At 46.5% G+C, this 17,841-nt stretch overlaps 1 protein-coding gene across 1 annotated transcript in view; it reads left to right on the top strand.

The window, feature by feature from the left end:
* Positions 1-14,271, top strand: part of LOC109275119 (trithorax group protein osa-like) — a 39,595-nt gene extending 25,324 nt beyond the window's left edge. The window contains exon 4 of the mRNA XM_053904164.1: positions 14,126-14,271. The gene's annotated coding sequence lies outside the window, so the exon portion shown is untranslated. The remainder of the gene's footprint in view (positions 1-14,125) is intronic.
* The last annotated feature ends 3,570 nt before the right edge of the window (positions 14,272-17,841 follow it).

Below are 17,841 nucleotides of genomic sequence, written 5' to 3'. Positions count from 1 at the left end.
GGGGGGAGTAGATATAAAGTGCTGGTGGTACCCTCCCCAGATCCATATGGACTTCTGTCCCCAGTCTGTTCATAATACCATAGTTGATATTTTTTTTTGAGTGCTTATTGTATAAGACATTGCTCTAAGTGTTTCAGTTTATCAAATAATTTTATACTTGCAACAATGCTATGAGATAGGTATAATTATGATCCCCACTGTACAGATGAGGACATGGAAACATAGAGTTAGTTGCTTATCCAAGGTCACACAGCTAAAAAGTGGCTAGGTGGGGGGCACTTGGGTGGCTCAGTCAGTTAAGCTTCCGACTTTAGCTCAGGTCATGATCTCACGGCCTGTGAGTTTGAGCGCCGCGTTGGGCTCTGTGCTGACAGCTCAGAGCTTGGAGCCTCCTTCAGATTCTGTGTCTTCGTCTCTTTCAGCCCCTCCCCTATTCATGCTCTGTCTCTCTCTCTGTCAAAACTAAACATTAAAAAAATTTTTTTTTTTTAAAGTGGCTAGGTGGGATTGGAACTCAGGCCACAGGGCTTCAGAGTCCATGCTTCCAACCACCACATATGATTTTTTATGGCCTTCATTAGCTAATATAATAATAACCACCATTAATTGAGAGCAGACCAGGCATACTGTTTTTGTCTCTGATGCTTACAAGTAGCCTATGTAATAGTAAGTGTTACCCTTAATTTAAAGAGGAGAAGGTGAAGTTCAGAGAAGCTGAATACGTTGGTTAAGATCACGCAGCTAAAAAGAATTTGAGCTAGAATTTACACACAGATCCATATGAATCAAAAGCTCCTGCCCCTTCCACATCACCCCAGGGCCTTTCACAATGTAAGGAGAGGAGAAATCACACGACCACAGAATAGCCAGGGCTGGAAGGATCTCTGAAACCATCCAATCTGAATCTCTCATCATAGGTGGAGAAATGGAGGGTCAGAGAGGGTACTTGCCCAAGGTTACATGGCAAGTCTCAGAACAAAGCACATCTCCTAGACTCCTGGTCCTCTCTGGAGATTAGAGGCTTTGCCTCATCCCTGTAGAGGTGAGAGCACATGTGAGTGCAGCTTGGAGGGAGAATATGTGTATGTGTGTGTGTGTGTGTGTGTGTGTGTGTGTGTGTGTGTGTGTGTGTTTGTGTGTGTGTGTGGTTGTGGGGTACGTGCGGGCAGGGAGCCACATGCAGTGCTGGGAAAGGCACTCCCTCATCAGCAGGGCTGACCGGGACACAGAGTGACAGTTTGGAAGGGGAATCTGAGCATGCCATACTTTTCCTATAACCAGAACCTGGAAACTCTCCCCTTCCCCTTTCCCCTTCTACACCCCCACCGCATATACATGACCAACCTGCATATTAGCATAAACTGCTGTCCTAGACAGAGCTTTTAAAGGGTTCCGAGAGCCTCCTACCATTCTGGATGACCCAAAGACTGCCTTTTCACCTTACTGGGCCACATGATCCAAAGGTACATGTAAAATGCAAAGTACCCTGGGACTTAGCAACAGTGAAGAGGGTATATGTCATTCACACCTTTCTGGGAATTAGTTTGTTAGCTAGGACAGTATGTCACAAACTAGGGTATCTATCCTCAGAATAAGTTCTCTGAATACTTTTAAAATTTGGATTCTACTCGTATTCAAATATTTTAGCAATTATAAGGACAGGGCTCTGAATTTAAACATTTTCATGGACTAGGATTTCAGTTCCTTCAGTTGGTGTGCACCAACATGGGCCTGGGAGCTGCTGGGAGCTGCTGGGAGCTTGCAGATGGGATCTATGAGAATTACCTTCCCTTTTAAGAGGTCTGTTCATTCGCAAGTTTGGGAGACTCCGTGCAAGGACCACTGTGGCGTGAGCTCTTTGCTATGGCGTCATGTCTGCCAATGTGCTGGGGACAGATCTGGGTTCTAGTCTCAGTCATGTGGTCACTTGGGGTCTCAGTTTCTTCAGGTGGAAAATTCACTTGCCCTTTATGCTTGTAGTATCCTGTGTGCCAGACGTGTGCTGGTTCTGAGAGGGACAGGAGATGAAGGAGGTTTAAGCCTATGAGGTCCAGACAAGCTGGTGAAGGCACTGAGCCTGGCACCCTCCTGTGTGACAATTCAAGACAGAGGGTAGGAAAAACCTACAGGGTGTAACAGAGGAAGAGGTTGGTCACTTGTGCCTGCTGGGTACAGGTGGGCTTTGTGACAGAAGTGACTTGGAGGGGCACCTGGCTAGTTCGGTCAGTAGAGTCTGTGCCTCTTGATCTTGGGGTTGTGAGTTCAAGCCCCACCTTGAGTAGAGAGCTTACTTAAAAAAAAAAAAAGTGCCAGTGGCTTTGAGTTGGGCCTTGAGAGGGTTGGGCAGGGTGGGCTTGGGGACAGAGCTGAGGTGTGAAGTACATTTAGGGTACTAGACCTATAGTTGAAAATATGAGGATTATCTCATCCAACTTGCTAGTTCCCTTATATATAAGAGAACATCATGCATCCCAAATTGGCTCAAGGGCCTTCCCAAGGTCACACAGCCAGTTAGGGTCCTACAGACAGCAAGGAGGTAGGCAAGAATTTTTTTTTTTTCAATCTGGAGCCGAGTTTGCAGCCTCGAGAATGTTTTCAGGGAGTCCAGCCCATGCTGGCAACCCCCTCTCGCACCATACACGCCACGAAGCCTATGCCGACTCCAGCAACGCACCTCTCTTGCAGCCCCCGGGACTCCAGAGGCACACTGCCCCACAGACCTGGGGTTTTTTAAATTTTATTTCCAGTCAACAGAACAGCCACATCCTGGCAGAAACCAAAGTGGAGGGAGGTCTTTAGCCCACTGTTCCCAACCCCTAGTCGTTGGCCTGCAGTAATCGAACTCAGATTCAAAAAAGGTGTGAAAGTCAGAACCCGAAAAAGTCCCGCCCAGACCCTAGCTTGCACAGTTTCCTGGGCAGGGGGGGCTCTTGGGCACGGGCAGCCTGCCTCCACTTGGCGTTAGAAGTCTTTCCTCTCCTTGAAGGGGGAGGGGGCAGGGACTCTCAGGCTGTGCCCACCTCTTTGGGCTGGAGGAAATCCTCCCCTCACACCGGTCTCTTAGGGTCTGTGGTCACCCATCCTATCTGGGCAGAGGGGGCTCGTTGCCCCAGGACTAATGGGGTAATAGTGAGGTGGTCAGAGTGGGGCTGAACCCAGAATGGCCTAGGGTCTTGTGCCAGCTTCTTTCAGCAAAGATGTGGAAAGAACAGCCTATTATGGGTGTCAATTAAAGGGTAAAAACAGCATGGCTGTGAAACTCAGATTTACTACGTCTGGGCTAGGTTTGGTTGCTCTTTCCATGACCACCACCACTGTCACCTCTGTCAACACCACAACCACCGTCACCTCTATCCCCTCCACTATCAATATCTCTATTATAACAACCACCTCCACCCCCACTGCTATTAGCATTTCCATCTCTGTTTCAACCATGACCTCCATCTCCATGGCCAATCACTACATCCATTACCACGACCACCCCTACCATGACCATACTTCCACCTCCACCAGCATCATCACCTTCAACTCCTCCACCGTCACCTCACCACTTCCGGGAACACCGGGACCAACTCCGCCATGATCATCGCCCCTGATCGCCACCCCTCAACTCCCCTAATACTTCCAATGCCTGCTACCGCCCACCCCTACCTCTGCCCATTTTAATCCGTCTACACTACATAGAATATAAAGAACTGCTGTTTGGGTTAACCCTTCAACCTCTTGTCATTTGTCCAAACCCAGAAAGCCCAACTGTTGACCCCATTTCCCCAGGTTTTCTTTTGAGGTTTCTCATAGAAGATGAGATTAAATGCCGTGTTCTTTAAGTTAAGGACGATGATGTGTCTCTTGCCGTTCCTGATTTACCAGGCCCATCACTCTGTCCTGGAAGGAAATTGGATTACTCTGACAGAATGTGTTCTTTGGAAAGCAGTGCTGGTTATTACCTAATTCCTTATGACCTAGTGTTTGCAGATTGATTTTTTGACGACGTGTCCCAGTAGTTTTCTATTATAGCAGCTCGGCTGATGGGCCACGCACTTCCAGAGACATCTGCTTTCCCCCACGTTTAAAAAGAGGCAAGGACAGGCTGCCTGGGTCTCCCTCGGTCTCCAGGCTCCTCACCAGTTCTCCATAAATCCCCTCAGAGCGAGAGCTAGTGAGCTGACTCCACCTTGGGCCAATTCCTTAAGTACCTAAGCATGTAAGTCATCAGGGCCTGTGGATGTGAATACACAAGTTCTTTCCCTCTTGGCTTCCTGCCTTCTCATGATCCCATGCGGTGCCTCTTTCAGTTTTCAGATCACAGCTGACCTTTTTAGGCTAAGAAAAAAAATAAAAGCCTCTGCTTTTTTAGTGTCATTGCTTATAGGCTTTCTCTCCCCACTCAAAAGGAGCCAGCAATCTCCTTATCCCCTTTCGTTGGCCTGTTATAGTTAGAAAATGTTTTTCTCATTCTTTTGCCGCCTTGTGCAAGTTGTATCTCATTTCTTTCTCTGAACGACTCTTCTGATTTTATCTGCGCAGGCTTTTGTTATTTTTTTTTGTATGTGCCCCTCCTTCGTAACCTGGCCTGATTTCCACTTTCTTTGGCACGGCCATTTTCATTTTAGCTCTCTGGGAAGCTTGCTGCATAACTAGCAAGTAATCTCCGGGCCTCCTTTAGCTGGTTTATGCATCAGGAGAGTTTCAGTCTCTTCTCCTAATTTTGTTGCCTTATGTGGAAATGTCCAATTCTCCTTAGAGAGTGCCTTTGGTTCTTAAACTCAGTATTTGTGCTTTTCATCTTGGCTCCCAAAGCTTGGTGCGGAAAGCTTTTAGAAAGGGCCAGTTTCTGCATCTTGCCTGAGTTCCTGTTTTTCCTCCCTTTCTCTCAGGCAGTGGTCACCTTTCTCCTATGCCCTTCCGTTCTCCAGCAGCTTTAGTGTGTGTGTCATACCTAGTTGGCACACATACTGGGGTAACCACAGGGGGAGGGGACTAGCACCTGGATCGGGTGGCTGGTGCCCGAGTTTGGGTGTGGACGCTTACCAGGAGTGTTTGGTTAACGTGGAGGGTTTTCCCTGTGCAAGGACCCATTTGTTCATTCTCAGACTCCCTCATTCCCTCTAGAATTTCTATTTTTGTCTGGGGCCCTGACAGCTGCGGGTTCACAGGGTAGATGGGTCTTCCTGAGAGTCGGGGTGAGGACAACCCGGGGGGCACACCGGCTAGTATGGTACACAGACCTGAAATCAGGGCAACTACATAGAAGTGGCAGTTGTGAGGCATGAAGACACTGGCGTGTGCACGGTATGCTGTGAGCCATACTAGAGCGGGGTCTTAGGAGTTAGCAAGATGTTTGCCAAGAACGGGGATACAGAAGGGCATTCCAGGTGGAACAGGATATGCAGAGGCAGAGAGGGATGTCTGGGATGGGCCATGTGGGGCAGGCGGAGCCTTTGTACTCTGTGAGGGCCCGTAGTCTTCCCAGGTCCCACCGTCTGGGTGGATCTTGCAGGGGGCCCAGCGCTCTGAGGCCTCTGCTGTGGTCTTCAGACTTGCCTCCCCAGTGATGACTTTCTGCACTCAGCCTGGCTGACCAGTGTCCCTGCATCCCTGAGAGGAGCTTGGGACCTCATCCCTTGCCTTTCATAGTGGCTATGACAGTGGGAACCCATGAGCCCCTTTTTGAACATCCCACTGCCAAGACGGGGCTGTTCTCTTCTCCCCCAGGATCCAGCTAAACACCCTCTACACTCTAGATTAAATTTTTTTATGTTAAAAAAAATGGAAAATACAGATTAGCAAACATTTAAAAGCAGTTTCAAAAATCAAATGTGATCCCACCATTCGGAATTAACCTTGGTGACATGTTGATGTTCATCCTCCCAGATGCATAATTTCCTTTAACAAAACATGTAGTCAGCCATGTGGGCATCTTTCAGAAGTACATACGGGTCCCCTTCTTATTTAAAACTGCTACATGGTACTCCACTGCTCTAAGGAGCCACAATTTAGACATGGAGGCTCCATGGGCGGTGCTGACTAAAAAAAAATGAGGAGGGGCCTTTGTAGATTCTCCTGCGTTTCCTTTTCTTTTCTTTCTTCCTCCCTTCCTCTTTCTTTCTTTCTTTCTTTCTTTCTTTCTTTCTTTCTTTCTTTCTTTCTTTCTTTCATTTTATTTTTAATCTCCACACCCAATGTGGGACTCAAGCCCATAACCCTGAGCTCAAGAGTCCCACGATCCACTGACTGAGCCAGCCAGGTGCCCTAATTTTCCTGCATTTTCCTTGTTCCTTTGGAGCCCAGTGATTCAAAGGCTATAGGAAGCCCTGGTTCAAGAGTCAGGAAATGGGAGTCTGAACACCGCCTCTTATACCCATATGTGTGGGTCTCAGATCTATCCATACATCTCTCTGAGTCTATTGGACATTTCTGAGGCATTTAATATAACTGACCACTCTCTCCTCCTTGACCTTCCTCCCTCTGGCTCCTGTGATGACATCTGCTACCTCAGCCCTTTTCTTGTGTTTTACTTGTCCTTCACAGTTTCCTGAACTAGAACCTTTTCTTCTGACTAGTACTTAGATGTTGGAACTCCCCAGGGCTCTCTCCCTCCTGCCTCTTCCCACCTCTTCCCATGCAGTTTGGTCCTTTCGGATGACCACGTTCCATACGTTTGAGAACCAAACTCTCTCCGGCCCATCCCCTTCCCTGAAATTTAAATCCACACATAGCCATGTCCTGAAGACATCCCTATCACTAGCTCAAGTGTTTCCACATCTGGGCTCACTCCTCCTTACTCCCAACGTGTACCTTCTCTTGGAGTCTGTCTCAGTGACTAATGCTCTTCTTCCTAGCGAGAAGCCGGAATAACAAGAAGGGAAGTCTTCTCTTTCCCTCCTGCGCCCCTCTCAAATCCAGTGCCTCAAACAGCCTCGTTCCTCCCCTCAGCCCTGCCCCTCCTCCGCTCCCACTCCCTGCCTCAGTGCAGGCCCTGGGGTCTTCCTCCTAGACTGTGCCCACAGCCTTCACAGGGGTTCCCCACCCCCAGATCCTCCTAGAATCCACCCACCGGGATACTTTTCACCAATACTTTTAATCAATCAATCAATTAATTAAGGTGTTTATTTAGTTTTGAGAGGGAGAGAGAGCGTGCGCAGGCACATGTGCAGGGGAAGGGCAGAGAGAAGGAGAGACAGAGGATCCAAGCAGGGTCCTCACTGTCAGCATAGAGCCTGATGCGGGGCTTGAACTCACTAGCAGTGGGATCATGACCTGAGCCGAAACAGTCAGACACTTAACCGACTGAGCCGCCCAGGCGCCCCACCAATACTTTTTTTTTAAACTTGAGGTATAATTTACATACAATAAAATGCACATATTTTAAGCATACAGTTTGACAAATTTTAATGAATGCATTACATCTGTGTAACCACTACGATAAAGATACAGAAAAATTCTATCATCCCTTCAAGTTCCTTGTGATCTTCTCAGTCAGCCCCTGTCCTGTGGCCCATCACTCCACTGATTGCTTTCATCAGAGGTGAATGTTGACTCTTCTATAGACTTCATGTAAATGAAATTATATGGTTTGTATTCTTTGCTTAGCAAAATGTTTTTGAGATCCCTTCATGTTGTCATGTCCTAATCATTTACAAGAGGATGTTTATGTCAGTCAATATCCTGCTTAAAGCTATTCAGTGGCTACTGAATGACTATTCCTCATTATCCACATTCCCGGACCCTGCGTGATCTGGCCTCGTCTTACACATTGCCCGTTCTTCAACTTTAACCTTTAGGAATACTGAACCATTTGTTCACCTGCACACACATAGCTTTTCATGGGTTGCGTCTGCTCATCTCCAACTCAGTTTGCCTAGGGAACTCCTACTCATTTGGCAGTGCTCTGTTCAGACATAGACTCTGTGAGGGTTTCTCTGACCTGTTCCTACCCCCAGGACAAAGAGTCTGTCAGCTCCACTGTAATGGACTGTGTCCACTATTCTAGTCACCCCTGAACCCCCGCCCTGCATTGATTGAATGGATTCCTTTCTTAGCCTGACTCCTGTGTCATGTACATTATTTATCGTTGTTCCCATTACACTATATGTGTTTATATAATTGTGCAACCCCTCAGCTATGCTCAGAAGGATAGAAAGATTCATTCTGTTTCTAGAAATTCTTCCTGTGGAAGATGCTCTTGTTGCCTCCTCAAGAGGGAATAACCCTGCAGTCTTTGTTAACAGACCTTGGTCTTGTTCAAGGAGCCATGTGCCCAGAGATACCTCTGCCAGTGACTGGTTGAGGAGTGGTCTACTTCTGACCAATGAGACACAAAGGACTAGTCTTTAGGGGGCTTCTGGAAAAGTTTGTCTGCTTGAAAAGAAGAAACGAGAGAAGAAGAAATGGCCCCTTGTACACCTTTCCTTCTCCTCCTGTTTGGGACACTATTTTATGAGGGTGTGATATTTGGAGCTGTGACACCCATCTTGTGACCATGAGACAAAGGTCAAGAGAAGCACAGAGACATGGATCCCGCATCATGGCATTATGGAGGAACTAAACAAACCCCAGACCCCCCCTAACCTTCCAACCTGTTGTTATGTGAGGTAATTAAATGAACTGCTTGCTTAAGACACAATTTATTGGGGAGGGGAGACACAATTAGTTGGCTTTTCTGATATTTGCAGCTGAAAACATTCTTAACTGATACATCTTGTGAATAAACTTATTATTTTGAGATAATTGCAGAACCTGTACATTTTTATGAGATTAGGAAGCACTTAGTATCCAGATGGTGCAGAAGAATTTGTACTTTTCCTGGCAAATGACCATACCACCTCTCTGTCTACCTTGACTGGGCCTCAGGGAGGCTTTCCTTTCTATCCTTGTTTCTCAGTCTTTTGACCTCCTGACCCTCCCTTCAGAAAAAGGAAGGAGCTTCCCTCTCTGGGCCTCTGACCTAGGTTCTCATTCAGTCAGTTGCATCTAGTTTTCCTCCAGTGGAGCTGGGGAAGAGAGGGTTTTAGGCCCTCGATTATCTTCTTAGCAACCCACGAAAAAGGTTGTTGTTACCCTATTTTGTAGAAAAGTTGAGTCAGATGAGTGAAAAGCCTGATTGTGATCATGCAGCTAGTAAGTGCAGGAGCCTTACAGTGAGGTCTGCCCAAGCTCCTCTTTCTGCTTTGACATCTAGCCTCTCTTGGGCTTAAGTCATGTCAGAATCTAGAAAGTGGTAGTGCCACATTGCTTTGGGTGGCAGTCATGAAAATGCGCCACTCGGATCTTCAGCTACAGGGAGTTTAGTTGACCAAGGAGCCAGGGTGCTGTGCATTGGTGCCGTGGCCACACTTCTCATGGGCTGCTCCCCCTTCACTGAGCACTGAGCACAGCAGGGGCACTGAGACAGTCCCATTCCTGAGAGATGCAGGCCTCCTCTGGGGACGACTTTAGCTCAGGGACTTCTCTTGGCTTGACCAAATCCTCCATAGAATCATGATGTAATCTGAGACTTTGCTCATCTGACAGTCCTTCCTTCCCTCTGTCCCTCACAGAGGTCGGACCCATGTCATGGTTTGACAGTTCTGTGCTTCTCTGGCTCGATTCTCTTTTTCTTTTTACAGATGTTTCCACAAATAAAGCTCATGTATATCTAATCCCACCTCAGGGTCTGGCTTCTTAGAGGACCTGAACCGATGTGCTTTGGTTTTTTAAACCCCTAAACTCAACCTGGCAGTGTGTATATAAAGCACCTGGTATGTACTGGGTTATTTCTCTTTTCCTCTCAGAGTGTATGAAGGTGTTAATGGTGGCTATGCCGTGAGGCAGTTTTGAGTGACAGCAAAATGGACCATGCTGTGATCAGGAGAATTTGTGCCTACCTGGAAACTATATATCCTGAGTTCAGAGAGGCGGAGGCATCCCCCTAAGGAAACACAGCTCATTCCCAGATGCCCAAATGTATACCCAGTGATGCATGGAGTAGGGGGTCAAAGTCAGAGTGAAGAGATGGGGTCAGCATGCAGTGTGGGGCAGGCGTTGTGCATGGGGAAAGCAGCCCCTTCCTGCCCCTCCCAGCTGACTTCCCACACTGGTCTGTGTGTTTTGGTGCCATGGCAACGGGTCGTGAGGGCTGTCTGTGGAGAGTGAAGCTTCACCTTAGGACACTGTGGGGAACTAGATGCATCTAGAAGATACCAAGTCCATGACCTTCTGGCCTCCCAGCTTTGCTCCAGCCTGGAGACACCACCCAGCCTAACCAAGCCTTTAGTCATCGACAAATGCCTTTCTCTGTTCACACTGCCTATCCAGCCGGTCGGTTTCGATTAGCTCTGATTGGCCACACTAGCTCTGATTCTGGAATGCTCTGGGGTTTTTTTTTGTTTTTTGTTTTTGTTTTGTTTTATGTTTGTCTATATCCTCTATATATCTCAGGGCCAAGTTCCAATCTCACCTCTACCTGGAAGCCTTCCCTGATTTCCCCAGTCCACAGATCCTTTTCTTCTTCTGTCTAGCAGTTACTGTACTATCTGTAGCATTCACATTATAACATTTGGACTTTGTCCCAATCTAATTCAACAAGCTCCTAATATGTGCTAGACACTGTGCTAAGTGCTGAATGCTCACGTGTGTGTCTTGGGGCTAAGTCTATCCCATGCTCATTAGACTTCAGCAGACCCTCTAGCAGCACTGGCTTTAAGGCCAGGAAGGACAGGACAGGACAGAGGTTGCAGCTTAGTAGAGCCTTGACTCAGTCCAGACAGGTCACTGTCTGAGTCTTCGTTTTCTCAGCTATAAAAAGAAGATGATAGTACCTACCTCACCAGCTTGTTTTGAGGACAAATGAGGTAATATATGTAAAGTACCTCACACAGTGCTTGCTCAACATGTTCGTTCTTTGACTGTCTCTCCACGCTGACCTTCCACCCTGTAAACCCCCTGAATCTAATGAAATGAAACCATTGTGTTCTCCTCTTCCTCTTAGGACTGTTCAAAGAACTCCCTGTTGGGGGACCTGGGTGGCTCAGTCAGTTAAGCTTCTGACTCTTGATCTCAGCTCTCAGCTCTCCTCTTGATCTCAGAGTTGTGAGTTCAGGCCCTGCATCGGGCTCCATGCTGGGTGTAAAGCCCACTTCAAACAAACAAACAAACAAACGCACACCCACCCAAAGAACTCACTGTCCTGGGTTGGCCAACTTAAATAAAATGCTCAAGATCCAGTATTTTCACACACTTTCTCTCAGTCAGTCCTCCATCAGCTCTGGGACAGGAGGTAGTACTCCTGCCTCATCCAGGACTCAGAGGCTGAGCACCCCCAAGATCACAGAGCTAGGAAGCAGTGGAGTTGGCTCAGAATCAGGCCTGAGACAGAAAAGCAGCCGTAAGTAGACAGAGCCCTTGAGTGAGAACATGTGATACTGCTCTGCCCAAGATATCACTTCTGCCCAAATGATTCCCAAATAATTCTATAAATGCAACATAATGCCAATCAAAATCACAACAGGATTTGTCCCTGTGAGTGTGTGTGTGAAATTTAACAAGCCAATTCTAAAACTAATGTGGAAGAAGAATAACAGTTGGAATAGCCAAGAAATACTTGAAAAAGAAGGACAAGGCGACATGCCCTATAGATAATAAAACACCACCAAGTTGTGCGAATTAAAATGGTGGTGTGCTGACATGGGACAAGACATGAGGATCAAGGTCACAGAACAGAGTGTAGGAAGGGCTCTTGTATAAAGAGGAATCCGGTGTGGTAAAGTAGCATTGAAAATCAGTAGGGAGTGGCTCAGTCAGTGAGCGCCCACCTCTTGACTTCAACTCAGGTCATGATCTCACGGTTGGTGGGATTGAGTCCTGTGTTGGGCTCCACGCTGACAGCCGGAGTCTGCTTAGGATTCTCTCTCTCCCTCTCTACCCCTCCCCTGCTCATGCTCACTTTCTCTCTCTCTCTCTCCCTCAAAATAAGTAAATAAACATTAAAAAAAATAAAAACGGTAGGGAAATGATGCGCTCTTCAATAAATTCTGTGGAGACAATTGGCTATCCTTGTGAAAAAGCAGAAAGTTGCTTCCTGCTTTATACTACTCACTAAATAAATTCCAGATGGATTAGAGAGCTCAGAGTGAAAAAACAAAGCTATAAAACTATTAAAAGAAAATATAGGAGAATTTGCTTATAACCTTGGGGTAGGAAAGGCTTTCTTTAGCAAGACATAAAACACAGAAACCATAAAGGGAAAGACTGCTAACATTGATTATGTCCCAATCTGAAACTGCTGAATGACAAAAGACACCATAAATACTGTTAAAAGACAAGTGACACACTGGAAGGAGGCATCTGCAAGACAGAAAAAATGGAAGGATTAATATTTAGGATATGTAATGAATTCCCACAAATAAAGTAAGAGATAAACCACCCTAGAAAAAATGAGCGATGGTCGGTAACAGACAGCTCCCCTCGGAGGAACTGCAGATGGCCAATTAAGTGTCTAAAAGGCTCAGCCACTCTAGTCATCAAAGACATGCAAGTCAACCAATACTGAGTTAACATTTTTCACCCATCAGATCTGCAAAATTTTAAAAAGATTCTCAATAGCTACCATTGGCAACAATTTAAGGGCAACAAACACCTCTTCCGCTGTTGGTAAGAATGGAAGTTGTCAGGGTGTTTATAGAGCGTGGTCTGGCAGTGCCTGTGAAAATGCACAGTGTCCAGACTCTTCACCACAGCGATCCCACACCTCTGCCTGGAGAGATGCTCCAGGAGCATGAAGACACCCGCCCGGTCACAGGGGCCAGGATGGCAGTGGCAGAAATGTGCACAATCAGAAACAGCCCAAATGCTCATTGATAGAGAAAGAGCTAGATACATTTCTAAATATCCACGTTAGTGATGGTTTTCTGATGTTCAAACAGATGAAGCAGACCTCTGCATCCTGAAGTGAAAAGGTCTCATAATGAGAGAGAAGCAAGTCACAGAACAATCTGCCTCCGTTTACGTAAACACAGGCACTTGCTTTGAAACTATGTGCATAAGTAAGAATATTCTGGAAGGGTGCATACCAAACTGACAATCCTTGGGGAAGGAGGTAGGATTGTGTAAGAGCAAGGTGGGCTTTATCTGAAACATTTTATTTTTTTTTTTACAATGAGTATGTATATATGTATTACTACTCCTACTACTCCTACTAGTACTAAGTTTAAAATTACTAGAAAGACTGGATTTATTCAGTGCCCAGCAGTTTGTGTCCCTTGTGTTCAAGATTGAACCTGCTGGTGTTCCTCTTGCTCAAATCCCATGCCTGGTTCCTGACTGCACACATCACCCACCCTTCTCCAACTCCTAACACTGGGCTCCTTGTCTGAATTCTCAGCCTATGCCATTTGGTCTATCGTAGTCAGGAACAAAGGGGAATTACTCATGGCCCTTGCTCCGGAAGAGCACATGGTCCAGTAAAATAACTTTAGCAAAGGTGTTTTGGGGAAAAGCCAGGAAGGCTTTCTAGAGAAGGTGGCATGTGAGCTGAGGCCACATCAAAAAAGATGGATCATTTTTTATCCTACCCCACAATACATGCATTATATTAAAAACTACATAACACCATGGGCGTCTGGGTGTCTCAGTTGGTTAAGTGTCCAGCTCAGGTCGTGATCTCACAGTTTGTGAGTTCGAGCCTCACATTGGGCTCTGTGCTGACAGTGCAGAGCCTATTTGGGATTCTCTCCCTCTCCCTCTCTGCACCTCTGCCACTTGTGCGTGTGCTCTCTCTCAAAAATGAATAAACTTTAAAAAAACCTACATAAGACCATTACAAAAATTTTGAATGACAGAGAGAAAAAAACATTACCCATAATCCCATCACCCTAATTCAATGACTTTTGTGAATTCCCTTCAAGTCTTTGTCCACAAGGCAGACATAAGTGTAAGTATTGCTATGGACTGAATCGTATGCTACCAAAATTCATATGTTGAAGCCCAACCCCCAAATGTTGTGCTATTTGGAGATGGAGCCTTTGGGAGATAAGATGAGGTCATGAGAGTGTTGCCACATGGTGGGATTAGTGCCCTTATAAGGAGGAGAAGAGACACCAGAACTCTCTCTCTCTCTCTCTTTCTCTCTCTCTCTGCACACACCTAGGAAAGGCCTTGTGAGAACACAGTGAGGAGACAGCCATCTGAAACCCAAAAAGAGCTTTCACCATGCCTGGACCCTGCCAGCAACTTGACCTCTTGGACTTCTAGTCTCCAGAACTGTGAGAAATAAATTTCAATTATTCAAGCCAACCAGTCTATGATATTTTGTTATGGCAGCCTGGGCTGTGTAAGACAAGTATGCAGTTTGAATAATGTATTTGATTATATGTATTTTTTAAAGGTTTTTTAAAAATCTATTTTTTAAGTAATCTCTACACCAAACGTGGGGCTTGAACTCATGACCCTGAGATCAAGAGTCGCATGCTTTTCCAACTGAGCCGGGGGCGGGGGGGGGGGGGGGGGGGGGGGGGGGGGGGGGGAGGGGGGGGGGGGGGGGGGGGGGTGGCGCTCCTATATGTTTTGTTTTTTAATGTAACATTATATCATAGTCCTTTTTTATATTACTAAGTGAAATTTATAACGATCACTTTTAATGGCTGTGCAATATGCCATGAGTGTACTATATGATTTAACTACCCATTCCCCTATTGGTGGATCTTTAGGTTGTTTCTTACTTCTAAAGTTGCAATGAACAGCCTGGAGCATGTAGTTCCCCCCCACCCCTTGGGTTATTTCCTTGGAACAAATAAATTCTCAGAAGTGGAAATACTGGGTCAAAATTTATGAACACTTTTATGGCCCTTGAAACATGTTGCCAAATTGCTTCTAAAAGTATAGTTCCAGAATACACTGAGGGCTTTGTTAGGCAAATATGAGAGGTATAGAAATGGGATGGGGGGTCCCAATTCCAGGAAACAGCATGTGTAAAGGTGCATGGACTGGGACAGACTTGTGTGATTTATCCCTTGAATGCCATGACATGGCCAAGATGGAGAATTGTATGGCAGATTCTGTTGGTGGTAAACCCAATAGCTTTTCTCAATCTCCTTCTTACTTGCTCTTCTCTCACCATAGAAGGTAAAAGCCAGATAATCTGCTTCCCAGCTTCTTTTTCAGCTAAAAGTGACAACACTGCTCCATTCTGTCCAAAAGATGTAAGGGGAGGCTTTGAGAAGAATTCCTTCCTTCCTTTCTTCCTTCTATTCTTCCCCCAGGTCTCTCCCTTCCTTTCTCCTTCCTTGCTTCCTACTTTCCTTCCTCCCTCCCTCCCTGCCTTCCTTCCTTCCTTTCTTCTACATTTTCAACCTGTTTATCAAATCTTTCAACTGGGAAGCTAAAGGTTTCTGATTTCCTGATTATGGGAGGAAATGCCATTGGTCCCATCTCTCCTTCCTTCTTTCCTTGAATGCAGATGTAATGTGTGGAGCTACAGCAGCCACATTAATATCATAAAGGTAGACAAGCATGAGGACAAAAAGCCAACATAGTGAGGGTGGCAGAAAGGCAAGACAGAAAGAAATTGGATCCTTGATAGTACTATTTAAGTGGCTAATTAATACCATCAACCACCTACCTCGAATTTCCTGTTTTCTGGGAGAAACACCCCCTTATTTGACTAAACCATTCTTAGATTTTCTGTTGCTTGTAGTCAAATGCTTCCTAATAGATCTAGGACTCTACCACCGTGTCCTATCTCCTCGGCACCTGGAATTCAGATTCTAGTCCTGTCCCACTAGAGTTCAATGCTGTCTCTTCGAATTGGAGAGGTGGATTTTTGCAGCCTGGAACATTTACTGCCTGCCCACCCACAGTCTGGGTGGTATCCCCTTCTAGCTCTGGGTGCTCCCAGTGGGCCTCAGACTTGGAGGCCTGAGCCCTGTTCGTTTTTTCAGGAGAGCCACCAGGCCAGGACCTTGTGCTCAGGCAATGCTGATTACTGGTGCCCTTTGAGGTCTCAAGAGAATCCTAAGCCAAGAGTCCTGGATTCATTCTGGATCTTTCCCTTATAGTCATATGGCCTTGGTCAAGTCAGTCTCTCTGAACAGTAATCTCTTCATCTGTAAAATGGGGCCAACTGGGGTTGCTGGTAAGATTTAGAAGTACAAATCTGGTAACATGGTAGGTGCCTGAGAAATGTCTTCCATTTGAAGACAACCAAGGCTCAGAGAGGAGCATCGAGGAGCCCAAATCATCATGTTGCAGAGTTGAGGATAGACTCAGCATGCCGAGTCTCCGTCAAGGTGTGTTTCTGTAGCCACGTGGCCTCCTCTGTGGAGGCCTGGTGCCTGGAGTGATGGACACTCCTCCCCAGTCACTCAGAACAGAAAATACAGCGCTGGTTTGTATCCGGGTAGCAACTCAGTGTTCGCTTACCCCACTCCACAACAGGCGAGGGAAAGGAGCCTCCGCTTCTGGGCTGCAGGGCCTGCGGGGCCTGCTGAAACCTTGGGAGCTGGGTGCTGTCCCCAGGCCCCCCAGGCTAGAGTGCGAGCTCCCCTGCTTCCCACCAAGGGACCAGAGTCAAGTTGGCCTGCCCACGTCCCTTGCACAAGGTCTGCAGAACTGCCCCTAGGTCTCTCCTGCACATCCCCAGCTGATGATTTGAGGACTACATTCCATCAGCCAAAATTAGGACATGTGCTCTGTCAAAGGATTCTTTCCATGACTGAAGGTATTTATTTGAAATTTCTTATCAAGGAATAAAAATGAACTCTGCCAGAGGTTTAATGAATCACCTTAATTGGAAGGAACACAAATATGTGCAAACGGCTGTTTTGGACACACTAATGATGTCAGGAGAGGTTTCTTTCTCAACAGCTAAGGGGTTGAAGTCTTAGGCCCGGGGATAGAAGTGGAGAGGTAGAAGGGGGTGGCCATGGGCAGAATTTACTTGCCTTGAACAAATTCTCCCAAACTAGCAGCTTTTTAACATTTTTTCAAGGGGATATAGAGGCATGATGCTTAGTGAAACCAGAATGAAAAGATATAAATAGATGCAGTGTGAGAGCTAGTCCAGGGCCATGGAAAGCAGATGATCAAAGGGTTGGCATGGTCGTTTTATTGATCTCATCCCCCCCCAGCGGCTTGCTAGCTGCTCAGGTCGCATACCGATGCCCACCCTAGACTGGACTCTGTACTGGGGGGAGACCAGGTTCCCAGCCCCCGTACAGAGTTTCCATCTATCTGCAAAGTTGCCTGCAGCTTAAGAGAAATGAGGGGTGTGAGGCCCAGGATGTGGGCTCTTCTCACTGGAACATAGCAAGGTTTTTCTGATGCGGTTTCCACCTTCCCGGAATAAGGATGGACTCCCCTGTAAGTCTGCTCATCATCATACCTGACAGGGGACACATAACTCATTCTCCGTCCCCAGTCTCTTCCACTTACCAGCCTCTCCGAGAAAGCCAGGGAGGCAGAGACCTGCATTCTGGTCCTGACACACCCCAGTGTCCCAAAGGGGAGGAGCCCATCAAGGGATGCTTGTCACCTGAGGCCAGGGGAAGACTTGGGGCCCTGGGTGCAAATCCTTGTTCTGTGTCTTTCTGTGTGACCTTGATCAAGGTACTTAACCTCACTCAGCAACAATTTCCTCATCTGTAATATGGAGCTAATGGCTTCTATATTATAGGCCTAATCACATATGCAGAGCACCCATTTCATTGTCTGGCACATAGTAGGCCATTGATAAATAGTGACTATTAGTGTGTAAAACCATAAAGACACATAAACGCATAAGGGATACCAACATTAATAATAATTATAGTAATTATCCCATCCTTCTTGTTCCCTCAGGCAGAAGGAAGCAAGGAGAGAGAGGACTTC

Source organism: Panthera pardus, unplaced genomic scaffold (assembly GCF_024362965.1).
Source record: "Panthera pardus isolate Hobbes unplaced genomic scaffold, ASM2436296v1 HiC_scaffold_16, whole genome shotgun sequence".
Taxonomy (NCBI): domain Eukaryota; kingdom Metazoa; phylum Chordata; class Mammalia; order Carnivora; family Felidae; genus Panthera; species Panthera pardus.
This window is presented reverse-complemented; position numbering and strand designations above follow the sequence as displayed.